Below are 12667 nucleotides of genomic sequence, written 5' to 3'. Positions count from 1 at the left end.
CTAATTTTCTATAGCTCTATTTAGATATTTATGAATATCAATCAAAACTGAAATACTCATTTGTAAATAGAGAGGGATTTGTCACAAGTCACAAGGTGACATTGCATCAACTACATACCCCTGGATACCATACTAACAAGAGGTTCACAATTGTGTGCAAGTAGATGGCAACCTCATACATCTTTGCTAAAGGCAGATGAATACAAGGGAGTGAATCAGTACTTTTTGGTCCTTAAGATCCATAGGACCTAATAATAGTTTCTATATTTAATGTTGAACTGTATAAGTGAATTTCTTTCTTTTAAATATGATCTATAATTGCATAATATATTGTACATGGGGATGTAGCTCAGATGGTAGAGCGCTCGCTTAGCATGTGAGAGGTACGGGGATCGATGCCCCGCATCTCCAGAATATTTTTTTGATATTATCATATTTTGAAACTTTAGTTTATTATTTATAATATAAAGTATTTAATAGTCATTTTCGTATCCATCTAAAAATCCAAATTTGGACCTGTAGCCTGTATTCTCATATTTTTAAGCATTTTTTACAATTACATTAAGATAATTTCTATGCAAAAATAATTCAAAAGATAAAAATAAGTAAAAATATTAAAAAATTTTAAAAAGAATCCTGGAGATGCGGGGCATCGATCCCCGTACCTCTCACATGCTAAGCGAGCGCTCTACCATCTGAGCTACATCCCCATCTATTGAATGCATTTAAATTTAAAAGTAAATCCAGTGTAATGCATTAGAAGGAGTAAAAAGAGACTTCAAAGGATAACAAAAAATGTCCTATATCTTTTAAAATGCCTTTGTAAAGATAGACGAGTTATAGAATTACAAAATATTTGATAAAAATATTTACAAAACTTTAAATTTGACTCTCCTATATTTATTTAGAAATTTTAAAAACATAGAATTTCAAAGTTAAAAATAAGCAAAATAAAAGAAGTCCTGGAGATGCGGGGCATCGATCCCCGTACCTCTCACATGCTAAGCGAGCGCTCTACCATCTGAGCTACATCCCCTTATAAAAATATATGATTTTTGCCCACTTTTTAAGAGTTAAACTTAATAAAATTGCAGCCTAATTATTATAAACTAATCACGTTTTAAATTATTTGATTACCGTTAATGCAAATGCCTAAGGTTATAAAATTAGTTTTACTGTGTATTACATTAGGTTAGGCTATTGTTGAACTTCCAAAAATATTTGTAAAAAATTTCAGCTCACGTTTTCAATACCATTGCCACTTAGCCATTCTCTGCATATTTATTGAAATTCATTTTGGAAATTGTCACAACTCTGAGGTTTTACTAAAACGTAATTATCATGTTTATAAGAAAGAAATTTTAGGTTTATTGAATTGTTAAATGACTTTAAGATTTTACGCAATATTGCACCTAAATTTATTCAACAATTGTGCTGACTATATAAAAAATATGAGATGTTTTGAACTATAAAAAAAAATTTAGATATATCCATTTTTATCCGCCGAAAAATACAATCCTTACAGAAAATTGTTTTTAGTTGTATTATTTTCAAATAATTTCTTAACTTATTTTTATCGCTGAAAGTATGGTTCAGTGATCTGTAAATGCAACATTATAAGGATCGTAATATGTACATATGTATGTCATGCCTAATCTTCCAAATATACTTATAATCCTTAATGCAATTCTACAGAATTGAATTTTAGGGGGATCTTACTGAATAGATCTTTTATAATTTCAATTCTTAATGCAAAGAGAAATGTGCAGTTTAGACTTGATCATTCTTTAAATTTGTAACAGAAATCGAAACAATATTTGTTTTCGAGTTTCGTTTCAAATATTATATTATTTTTCGAGAATATATTTAAATACTTTAAATATTTTCTCTTGGTGATACCGGGCATCGATCCCCGTACTTCTCACATGCTAAGCGAGCGCTCTAACATCTGAGCTACATTCCCTTACATGCAACTAACTGAAAAGCTTCTAGATAAATACACATTTTACTACTGGAGATAAAGTTTAATTATCAAGCTTATTTAAATTTTTATGTATTAGAACAAAATGTTGGTTGTGGTGTAGTGAGTAAAGACACTGATCATGCATAAAATGTATGGAAAAGTAGAGACCAAGTTCAATCCCCAACAAAATTATAATAAATCTAAACTAAAATATTGTATATAGAAGAACTTTTTAGGAATCTGCATCTGTAAGATGTTATATTGACAAAAAATAAAAAAAATATGCATTTCTGTAGCTAAATGATTCAGAGCTATGCTGAAACAATAACAATACTACAAAGTTTGTTTACGAAACTCTCTAAAAAGTCTCGAATACTATTTCCCAGAATGTGGGATTAAAAAAAAAAACAAAGAAATAAATGACATAAATAAGATTCATTAGGATAAAGTTTCCAATACATATGAGGAAAGAAAATCTGCGATCATTTGAATTTTTTCCCACAAAAACCGAATTTTAGAGTGAAAACATAAAAGTCTATTTTCTGGATAAACTATAAAGGCGCTAGGGCAAAAAGAAATAAAATCTGTGATCACTTTAAAAACACCAAAAACCGAATCTTTGTGTGAAAACATATAAGCCCATTTTCTGGCTAAACTAGGGTTCTATAGTTGAAACGAAAAGTCGACTTTTTTCATTTAGTTAAAAGTCGACTTTTTGCATTTTAAGAAAAGTCGATTTTTCGACTTTTTTCTTTTAATTAATAGTCGACTTTTGACTTTTTTCGATTTTTCGACTTTTTCCGAGTTTTCGATTTTTTTGACTTTTATACTATTTTCGACTTCTTTCGACTTTTTTCGACTATTTTTTGACTTTTTTCGAGTTTTTTTCCGACTATTTTAGAGTTTTTGACTTTTATCCCCTTTTTTAAAATTTTCGACTATTTTTGACTTTTTTGTACAATTTTCGAGTTTTCAACTTTTTCCGACTTTTCTACTTTTTCCGACTTTTTTAGACTTTTTCCGACTTTTTTAGCCTTTTCGACTTTTTACGACTTTTCGACTTTTTTTCGACTTTCTTCGACTTTTCAACTTATCGACTTTTTCGACTTTTTTCGACTTTCAGACTTTTAGACTTTTCGACTTTTATTAACAAAGTCGACTTTTCGACTTTTTTCACAGACGATAGTCGAGTTGTCTCCTTTTTTGGAACAAAATAGTCGACTTCGACTTTTCGACTTTTTTCGACAAAAAGTCGATTGTTCGATTATTCGAAAGTCGATTTATAGAACCCTTGGCTAAACTAGATACATTAGGGCAAAAAGATAGAAAGAAAATCTGTGATTAACCATCAAAAATCGGTTTTTTTGAGGGAAAACATAAAAGGGATTTTCTGGCTAAACTAGCGGCGCTAGGGCAGAAAGAAAGAAAATCTGTGATCATTTTATTTCCCACCAAATATCGATTTTTTGTGTGAAAACATAAAAGTCCATTTTCTGCCTAAACTAGAGGCGCTAGAGCAAAAAGAAAGAAAATCTGTGATCACTTTAATTTCTCACCAAATATCGATTTTCTTTAGTGAAATCTTAAAAATCCATTTACTGGCTAAACTGGAGACGCTATGGCAAAAAGAAAGAAAATCCGTGATCACTGTCATTTACCGTCAAAAATCTATATTTTGAATGAAAACATAAAAGTCCATTTACTGGCTAAACTACACTCAAAATATTTTGTACGTAAATTCAACTGAAAAGCCATTTTAAACAAATGAAATATCATTTAAAAAACGGACTACAAACTTTTCATTTAAATCAAAAGAATTTTTCAATTATTTTTGAATGTTATTTTTATAACTAACAAATTATGTAGAAAGAAATGTTTTTTTCAGTAATTTCAACATACAATTTTTTACCTACAAAAACAGTAAAAATGAAAAAAATTTCAGTTATTTTAACTTACAAAAAATTACCTACAAAAAAGTAATTTCTACTGTATTTTCTGTTGTTTTTAATGACAAAAAACAAACTCCCAGTAAAGTTAAACTAACTGCTTTTTCTTTGGATTTATGCACATATGTATTTATTTAATTATAGTGATATAAGAAATATCTTAACTATTTAGAAAATCGATTATTATGATAAATATAACAGATTTACATACAATATGGTAACACATCAAATGACTAATAACAATTTAAAAAAAATCGATTAAAATGATATTATTACTCCGATATCCCGAAACGTTTTAACAGCAAGTTTTTGGCCATTGATAGTTCTAGTACTTGAACAACGTGAAATTGCACACAAGTAGCACAAGAATCTGAAGAAACTAAAAAGAAGAAATTTTTTTTATAAAATATGTATACATATTATGTAAAATTTGTGACAAATGCATACTTACGATTTAATAGCTGTCAATGCACCAGCCTCTATATTTGGTAGCAAGTTTTTGGACATTCACCTTGTATTTTAAAAAGGAATATAGAAGATTTCTAGATCTAAAAAATAAAGAATATTTATCAAAATGTACTATTAACAAAGTTTTAAAAAAGCATAACCGGTCTAGATCGACTAAATGAAGCCGATTGGTTCTGGTTATATAAATTTATTTTTGCAGATTTTATGAGGGTCAAATTGTTAATTCTAATTTCCAGTTTCGGACGACATTTTTATGGAGATGGTAGCCCGATTTTAAACAGTTTTTATAATCTTAGTCCTTACACCAAAGAAAACCTCTTTTGGCAAATTTTATAAAAATATCTTGTGACATAGACACTCGGACGGACGGATGGACGAATGTAGTAAATAATCCACGTCGATGCATTGCAAACATCAACACCAACATTAACACTTTTCAGTAAAATAGTCCAGGGTATAATAAAATCTTAAGATATTCTAATTGGATTAAGAATTAGTATGTAGAAATCTTACCTTTAAATAACATGCAATTATAAGGAACTCACGACTTTGATGAAACTAAAACAGGCGTTTTTTATAAAATATTTTTAATAAAATGCATACTTAATGCTAACTTACCATTTATATCGCTATTATTACGCCAATTTAAAATATACATAAATCTGTATTTTATATAAAAAAAATAACAAATTGTGTTTTTTAAAATTATTGTATTATTTTCTTTGGCATTTAAAACTTTTACCGGAAATGTTTTTTTTAATTTTTTAAAAACAAAAATAATTACCAATAATATTAACTGTAAAGAAAAAAACATTTTTTTCTGTAGTTTGTTGTTTAAACAACATATCCAAAAGGTTAAAAAATATTATTTTCAATAAAATAAATGAATTTTCATTGATTTTTAACTTTACAGAAAACTTTTTGGATAAACTACAATCAGTTAATGTAAAACTTTTTTGAGTGTAGAAGCGCTAGGACAAAAAGAAAGAAAATCTGTGATCATTTTACTTTCCCACCAAATATCGATTTTTTGAGTGAAAACATAAAAGTCCGTTTTCTGGCTTAACTAGAGGCGCTAGGGCAAAAATAAAGAAAATCTGTGATCACTATTATTTCCCACCAAATATCGATTTTTTTAGTGAAAACATTAAAATCCATTTTCTGGCTAAGCTAAGAAAACATTTTCTCCATTTTCTGACTGAACTGGTGGCGCTAGGCAAAAAGAAAGAAAATCACTATCATTTACCACCAAAGATCGTTTTTTTTGAGAGAAAATATAAAAGTATATTTTCTGGCTAAACTAAAGGCTCTAGGGTAAAAAGAAAGAAAATCTGTAATCACTTTAATTTCCCACCAAATATCGATTTTTTAAGTGAAAATATTAAAGTCCATTTTCTGGCTAAACTAGAGGCGCTAGAGCAAAAAGAAAATCTGTGATCACTATTATTTACCATCAAAAATCAATAAAAAAACAAGCTCGTAACAAGTACACACAATATGGGACAATACCACTGTTTGTGTCTTTAACTGCTGCATTAGTATGCAGTTCATGAATGGCTTCAAAATGTGTTTAATGTTTTAAAAATAATGTACATATTGAATTTAGTTTATATAATGTAATTGAAGTAATTATGTTAGTTTCATTACAAACCCTAAATAAGTAGACAAATTGTAAGCATTTCAACAAGGGGATGTAGCTCAGATGGTAGAGCGCTCGCTTAGCATGTGAGAGGTACGGGGATCGATGCCCCGCATCTCCAGGACATTTTATTCCTTTTTCTTTTTTAGTATTTTTTTACATTTTAAATGGAAATACCTGCTTAAAAATTTTATAATATTTATATTTTTTTATAGGGGATGTAGCTCAGATGGTAGAGCGCTCGCTTAGCATGTGAGAGGTACGGGGATCGATACCCCGCATCTCCAGAATCGATTTTGAAAAATTTTTTTAATGATATCAATCAATGTCAAATTAAGAAAAAGATGTAAGCTATTCTCTAAATCAAATGTTAGAGCGCTAGGTTAGCATGTAAGTAGTACTTATTTTAAATCATTGATATTGTTCAGATGAGGTTATAACGACATTATAAAGAACTGTCAATATATATGATCGAAAGTGAAGTCCTTTGTAAACTACCGAAATACAGCTCTTGATGGTTTGGTTAGTTCACGAATTGAACATTATAGATCTTAGATAAAACTTTCTTATTAGCATTGTTACAGTATTTCATTGTCTAAAATATCGATCAACAGTAATAGTTTTTTTTTTAGATCCCATAAACAATGCATTAGTATGCAATAAACGTGATTAGTTTACAATAAGTATGCTACACTTATTGCTAAATTAAAATGCATTTGTAGTTCCAAATGAACTAGATCGACACACAATAAATTTTTATAAGGGGATGTAGCTCAGATGGTAGAGCGCTCGCTTAGCATGTGAGAGGTACGGGGATCGATGCCCCGCATCTCCAGTATTTCGTTTTGGAATAAGCTGAACTTTTTAAACTCTTTCCTAAATGCTGCACAACAAAATTTTAAATTTTACTCTAAATATGTCACACTTTTCAAGACTTGAGAATGTGAACAAATTTTTCTTTAAAGTTTGATTGACAGTTAAATCAACCTTTTAAAGGTCAAATTTAATACTGACTAAAGGTCAATAAAACCCGACCAAATGCATCATATTTTTTACTTGGCATTCTTAATGTAATCTTTAACATTTTTAAAAATTTGTTATCAATTTACATAATTAATAAGATTAAGTTAATTATAGATAAACTTTTTGTAAGGGGTCATTTCCTTTTCTTTGGTAGAATTCCTAATAAAACTTGTTTCTGATGTCCCACATTTCTTAATTCCATGTAACGGTATTGTAACATTGACTTTTTTAAAGACAAAAACAAATTTTACCGGTTTTTGTTATAACTATTTAATTATAACACTAAGTTGCCCCTGTTTTAGAGCCTCTTTGTAAAATGAATAATTTATAATTAATATGCATATTTATGGAATTTATTGTTTTTAAAAAATTATAATAGTTTATTATTTAAATTAAGTTTGAGATTAAAAGATATTAAAAATAAAACTCATAAACCAGTGGAATTAAATTAAGAAATAAATTTTAGATGAATAAGAAACAGATGAGTTTCAAAGGTATTGTGGACTTAGTTGGTTAGTTAGTTAGTTAGTTAGTTAGTTAGTTAGTTAGTTAGTTAGTTAGTAGTTAGTTAGTAGTTAGTTAGTAGTTAGTTAGTTAGTTAGTTAGTTAGTTAGTTAGTTAGTTAGTAGTTAGTTAGTTAGTAGTTAGTTAGTTAGTTAGTTAGTTAGTTAGTTAGTAGTTAGTTAGTTAGTTAGTGTTAGTAGTTAGTTAGTAGTTAGTTAGTTAGTAGTTGTAGTTAGTTAGTTAGTTAGTTAGTAGTAGTTAGTTAGTAGTTAGTTAGTTAGTTAGTTAGTTAGTTAGTTAGTAGTACTTGGTTAGTTAGTTAGTTAGTTAGTTAGTAAGTAGTTAGTAGTTAGTTAGTTAGTAGTTAGTTAGTTAGTTAGTTAGTTAGTTAGTTAGTTAGTAGTTAGTTAGTTAGTTAGTAGTTAGTTAGTTAGTTAGTTAGTTAGTTAGTTAGTTAGTTAGTTAGTTAGTTAGTAGTAGTTAGTTAGTTAGTAGTTAGTTAGTTAGTAGTTAGTTAGTTAGTTAGTTAGTAGTTAGTTAGTTAGTTAGTAGTTAGTAGTAGTTAGTTAGTTAGTTAGTTAGTAGTTAGTTAGTTAGTTAGTTAGTTAGTTAGTTAGTTAGTTAGTTAGTTAGTAGTTAGTTAGTTAGTTAGTTAGTTAGTTAGTAGTTAGTTAGTTAGTTAGTTTAGTTAGTTAGTTAGTTAGTTAGTTAGTTAGTTAGTTATTAGTTAGTTAGTTAGTTAGTTAGTTAGTTAGTTAGTTAGTTAGTTAGTTAGTTAGTTAGTTAGTTAGTTAGTTAGTTTTAGTTAGTTAGTTAGTAGTTATTAGTAGTAGTTAGTTATTGTTAGTTAGTTTAGTTTTAGTTAGTAGTTTAGTTAGTTAGTTAGTTAGTTAGTTAGTTAGTTAGTTAGTTAGTTATTTAGTTAGTTAGTTAGTTAGTTAGTTAGTTTAGTTAGTTAGTTAGTTAGTTAGTTTAGTTAGTTTGCTAGTTACTTTATTATAGTTACCTATAGACTAGTCTATAGTCTAGTCTACAGTCTAGTGGAAAGTTTAGTCTATAGTCTAGTCTGTACTTCCTATAGTCTAGTCTATAGTTTAGTCTATAGACTAGACTATAGACTAGACTATAGACTAGACTATAGTCTAGTCTATAGTCTAGTCTATAGTCTAGTCTATAGTCTATTCTATAGTCTAGTCTATAGTCTAGTCTATAGTCTAGTCTATAGTCTAGTCTATAGTCTAGCCGATAGTCTAATTGTTAGTTACCTCTTAAGCTCAATTGAGAGGTAACTAAATTCCAGTTTAGCCAGATATCGAGCATGCAACTGGTTTATTAATATTTACATGTAAGTTTTTAAAAGGCATGTTTTTCTAATTAATTTTTTATTGTTTTTAATTGATTCTTTAAAAAGTTTCTTCTTATTAGAACAACAATAAAAATCCAGTTTTCGCTGCGTAAACCCTGTTCTCAAAAAAAAAAAAAAAAAACTTCCGCGATTGTTTACTTTATTTTGTGAATGTTTCTCTTTTTGGTGACAACATAAAGCCGACAGAATTTGTTAAAAAATTCATAAAAAATTAAATATTTAAAAAGTTTAAAAATTTTTACGCAATTTTTATAGTGAATCACTTCCTTTCAAACTAACGTATAATTTCATATACGTTTTTCGTTTTATAAATATTGATTTGATTTATAGTTAGCTAATTGATTCAAATTGTTTTTAAATGTTTTCTAGTTTTTTTGTTTTCCTCTTTTAAATTCTACCACATGCTGAGTTATTAAACTTTTATAGACGTCATTTAGTTTAACGTTTTACTATTAAAGTTAATAATTAAACCTAACACTTTCGTCTTAGGAAAATAAGCGTTAAATGTTTCAAGAAAGATGTTTTTATTAGTAATAAATTAATTAGAAAATCATAAAAGTTGTAAAATATAAACATAAAAATAGTTATGTTACATAAAACACCATAAAAATTGAGAGAAATGAAAGTTATCAGGCCGAAATTTGATATTTAGTCATTTAATTGTTAAATTATACGCTTTTGTAATAACATCTCTGTTTTACATATTTCAAAATCCTTTTATAATAGGCAACTCTGTTCTTGTTGTCAAATATTTTAGTTTTCTTTTATTCTTTACTAGCATCAGTCGTTTTTAATTGGCGTCCGTCTTTAAGTGCTTAATAATTATAGTTAAAGTGTTGTTACAAATTAAAAAATCATAAAATATTATTCCTTGTAAAGTAATTTAATAAAAAATCTATTAATATTAGTGAAAATTAAAAGTTAAAGTTAAGTTTTTATGAAATTAAACAAAAAAAACTAACAAAATCACCCAAATCAAGCAAGTGTTAGCAAAAATTCTTTTTGTTGTTGTTGTTAATAGCGGTTAAATCGTTGTTATTGTTTATCAGTGTATCATTTGCTCAGTAGCAAAACTCGTGTTTTGCATAGAAATGCCTTATTGTTGTTGTAGTTTGTTTTGCATTTATAAATAAAAGAGCAAGAGAAAGTAAAAGCCAAAAAAATGTCTCTTTAATTAAAGCAGAGCAAAAAAAAAGTGAATGAAGTGTTTATGTTATTGTTTTTGTTTACAAAAACAAATCATTAAGTGTTGTTTGTGTATTAATAGTATGTAAATAGTAATAGAGTTGCCAGTGTGTGAAAAAAGTGCAAATTAAACGGTATTAAGCGGTTCGGGTATTTTAACAAATATTAAGAAAATATGAAAAGTTAGAAATTGTTTATACATTTGGGTAAGTTTATACAAACAATTTTAAACATTAAACTAAAGGTCAAAGGTTAAATTAATAAACATTTTCTATCATTTTATAAAAATACTAACAACAGAATTAAATATCAAACAGTGATAAAATTGTTTAAACAGCGGTTAAGTTTTGTGCGTACAAGGTATAATAAAATTCGTTGAGGACCTTCTTATAGGTAATGTTTAATCGGTTATTAACCGATTAAACATTTTTCAGTCAAAAAAATTTCATTTAAAATCTTTAAAAATAAAAAAATGTAAAAAAATGTAAAAAATGTAAATGTAAAAAAATGTACTAATAAAAAATTTGACTTTTAGAATAGGCCTTAATTAACGTAATAAAAAATTTATTTTTAACTCCACTAATTAGACGAAAAAAAAATCCCGTTTGTTTTAATCCATTTATTGTCTCTTGCTATAGAAATTAATTTCTTGTTATCACCAGCTTAAGAAGAATTATAGCTTAATAAAAATTTTAACTCGAGAATATTAAAATTAATTTATTGCGTATAATTTCCGTGTGAACACGAAAGATTAAAACACATTATTATAAGTCAAAAATACCAGTTTTTCGCAGTGGTTACGCACAAATGGTGAAAAAAAAAAATTTTAAAGAATAAATTAATTTTATACCAAACACCACATATATTTATAGAATTTTTTTTTACAACAAAGGACAATTGATTGTAAATTTAAAAAATTTATTAATTTAGTCAATCTTTGTATAATTTATTTGTTTAATAATTCTACGAAAAAAAAAACTTCTTTATTTATAACTCATAGAATTTAAATAATTATTTTTTATGTTTGTTTAACTTTTTTTATTTGTTTATAATAAAACCCCACACCACCTGCAATTTGCATCACAATAGCCACGGAGCTCGTGTGTGGTGTTCTGTTGTCTACGAAATAAAAATGTTAAACGATTTTATGTTGAAAAAACAAAAAATATTATTTCAATTTGAAACAAAAGACATACAAATTATGTTTTTTTGACACCATTAAATTGAAACATTTATGGGTAAGCGGTGCTACTTTGTAGAATAAATGTGTTAGGTCAATTAAGCTATTGGAAACACATAAGGCAAGGTTTATATAGACTACACTATAGACTAGAGTATAGACTAGACTATAGACTAGACTCTAGACTAGACTGTAGACTAGACTATAGACTAGACCATAGACAAGACTATAGACAAGACTATAGGCTAGACTCTAGACAAGACTATAGACTAGACTATAGAGTAGACTATAGACTAGACTATAGACTAGACTAAAGACTAAACTATAGACTAGACTAAAGACTAAACTATAGACTGGACTATAGACTAGACTAAAGACTAAACTATAGACTAGACTAGACTAGACTATAGACTAGACTAGACTATAGACTAGACTATAGACTAGACTATAGACTAGACTATAGACCAGACTATAGACTAGACTATAGACTAGACTATAGACTAGACTATAGACTAGACTATAGACTAGACTATAGACTAGACTATAGATTCGACTATAGACTAGAATATAGACTAGACTATAGACTAGACCATAGACTAGACTATATAGTAGACTATACTATAGACTAGACTATAGACTATACTCTAGACTAGACTATAGACTAGACTATAGACTATACTATAGACTAGGCTATAGACTAGACTACAGACTAGACTATAGACTAGACTATAGACTAGACTATAGACTAGACTATAGACTAGACTATAGACTAGACTATAGACTAGACTATAGACTAGACTATAGACTAGACTATATACTAGACTATAGACAGGACTATAGACTAGACTTGACTATAGACTAGACTATAGACTAGACTACAGACTAGACTATAGACCAGACTATAGACTAGACTATAGACTAGACTATAAACTAGACTACCTAAATTCAGCCACCTAAATTCAGTTCCTCACTCGATCATCAATAGAAAAGGGGACTTGCATAAAACTCTCTATCAAAGATGTGAAGCTAGAACATTGCCCCTTATCTCTAATAAGACAAAAACCAGGAGTCTACAGATCATTTGCCCGTTTAACAATCCCTGATTTCGAATTTTTATATAACTAGCTCTATTTTGTCCTGAATCACATTATCCTAAACTTAAAACAAGTAAGAATTTTTAAAGTTTACATGAACACACAAAGGGACGGATGGGCAGACAGACATAGCTAAATCGGCTCAGAAAGTGATTCAGACCCGATTGGTAGCTGTAGGACCAATATTTTTGGGTGTTACAAACATCAGCGTAAAAGCATAATACCCTCCCCACTATAGTGGTGTAGGGTATAAAAACTCGTTAAAGAGTTAACCTTTAATTTGAAGCCAATGTATAAAT

General features: G+C 28.2%; 1 long non-coding RNA gene and 6 other non-coding genes across 7 annotated transcripts; 4 read left to right on the top strand and 3 right to left on the bottom strand.

Annotated features, from left to right (window-relative positions):
* Positions 1-338: 338 nt before the first annotated feature.
* On the top strand, positions 339-411 carry Trnaa-agc. The gene has a single exon. It is a non-coding gene; the product is annotated as a tRNA-Ala (tRNA).
* A 226-nt stretch (positions 412-637) lies between these two features.
* Trnaa-agc lies at positions 638-710 on the bottom strand. The gene has a single exon. It is a non-coding gene; the product is annotated as a tRNA-Ala (tRNA).
* A 253-nt stretch (positions 711-963) lies between these two features.
* On the bottom strand, positions 964-1036 carry Trnaa-agc. Its single transcript has one exon. It is a non-coding gene; the product is annotated as a tRNA-Ala (tRNA).
* Positions 1037-3982: 2946 nt separating this feature from the next.
* LOC119611601 lies at positions 3983-5131 on the bottom strand. The gene is made up of 4 exons (XR_005232084.1): positions 4996-5131; positions 4891-4935; positions 4361-4457; positions 3983-4288 (listed from the first exon to the last, which is right to left on the bottom strand). It is a non-coding gene; the product is annotated as an uncharacterized LOC119611601 (long non-coding RNA).
* A 933-nt stretch (positions 5132-6064) lies between these two features.
* Trnaa-agc lies at positions 6065-6137 on the top strand. The gene has a single exon. It is a non-coding gene; the product is annotated as a tRNA-Ala (tRNA).
* Positions 6138-6230: 93 nt separating this feature from the next.
* Trnaa-agc lies at positions 6231-6303 on the top strand. The gene has a single exon. It is a non-coding gene; the product is annotated as a tRNA-Ala (tRNA).
* A 475-nt stretch (positions 6304-6778) lies between these two features.
* On the top strand, positions 6779-6851 carry Trnaa-agc. Its single transcript has one exon. It is a non-coding gene; the product is annotated as a tRNA-Ala (tRNA).
* The last annotated feature ends 5816 nt before the right edge of the window (positions 6852-12667 follow it).

Source organism: Lucilia sericata, unplaced genomic scaffold (assembly GCF_015586225.1).
Source record: "Lucilia sericata isolate MDLA Ls3-8-SP2 unplaced genomic scaffold, ASM1558622v1 Contig001494F_arrow, whole genome shotgun sequence".
In the NCBI taxonomy this organism is placed as follows: domain Eukaryota; kingdom Metazoa; phylum Arthropoda; class Insecta; order Diptera; family Calliphoridae; genus Lucilia; species Lucilia sericata.
This window is presented reverse-complemented; position numbering and strand designations above follow the sequence as displayed.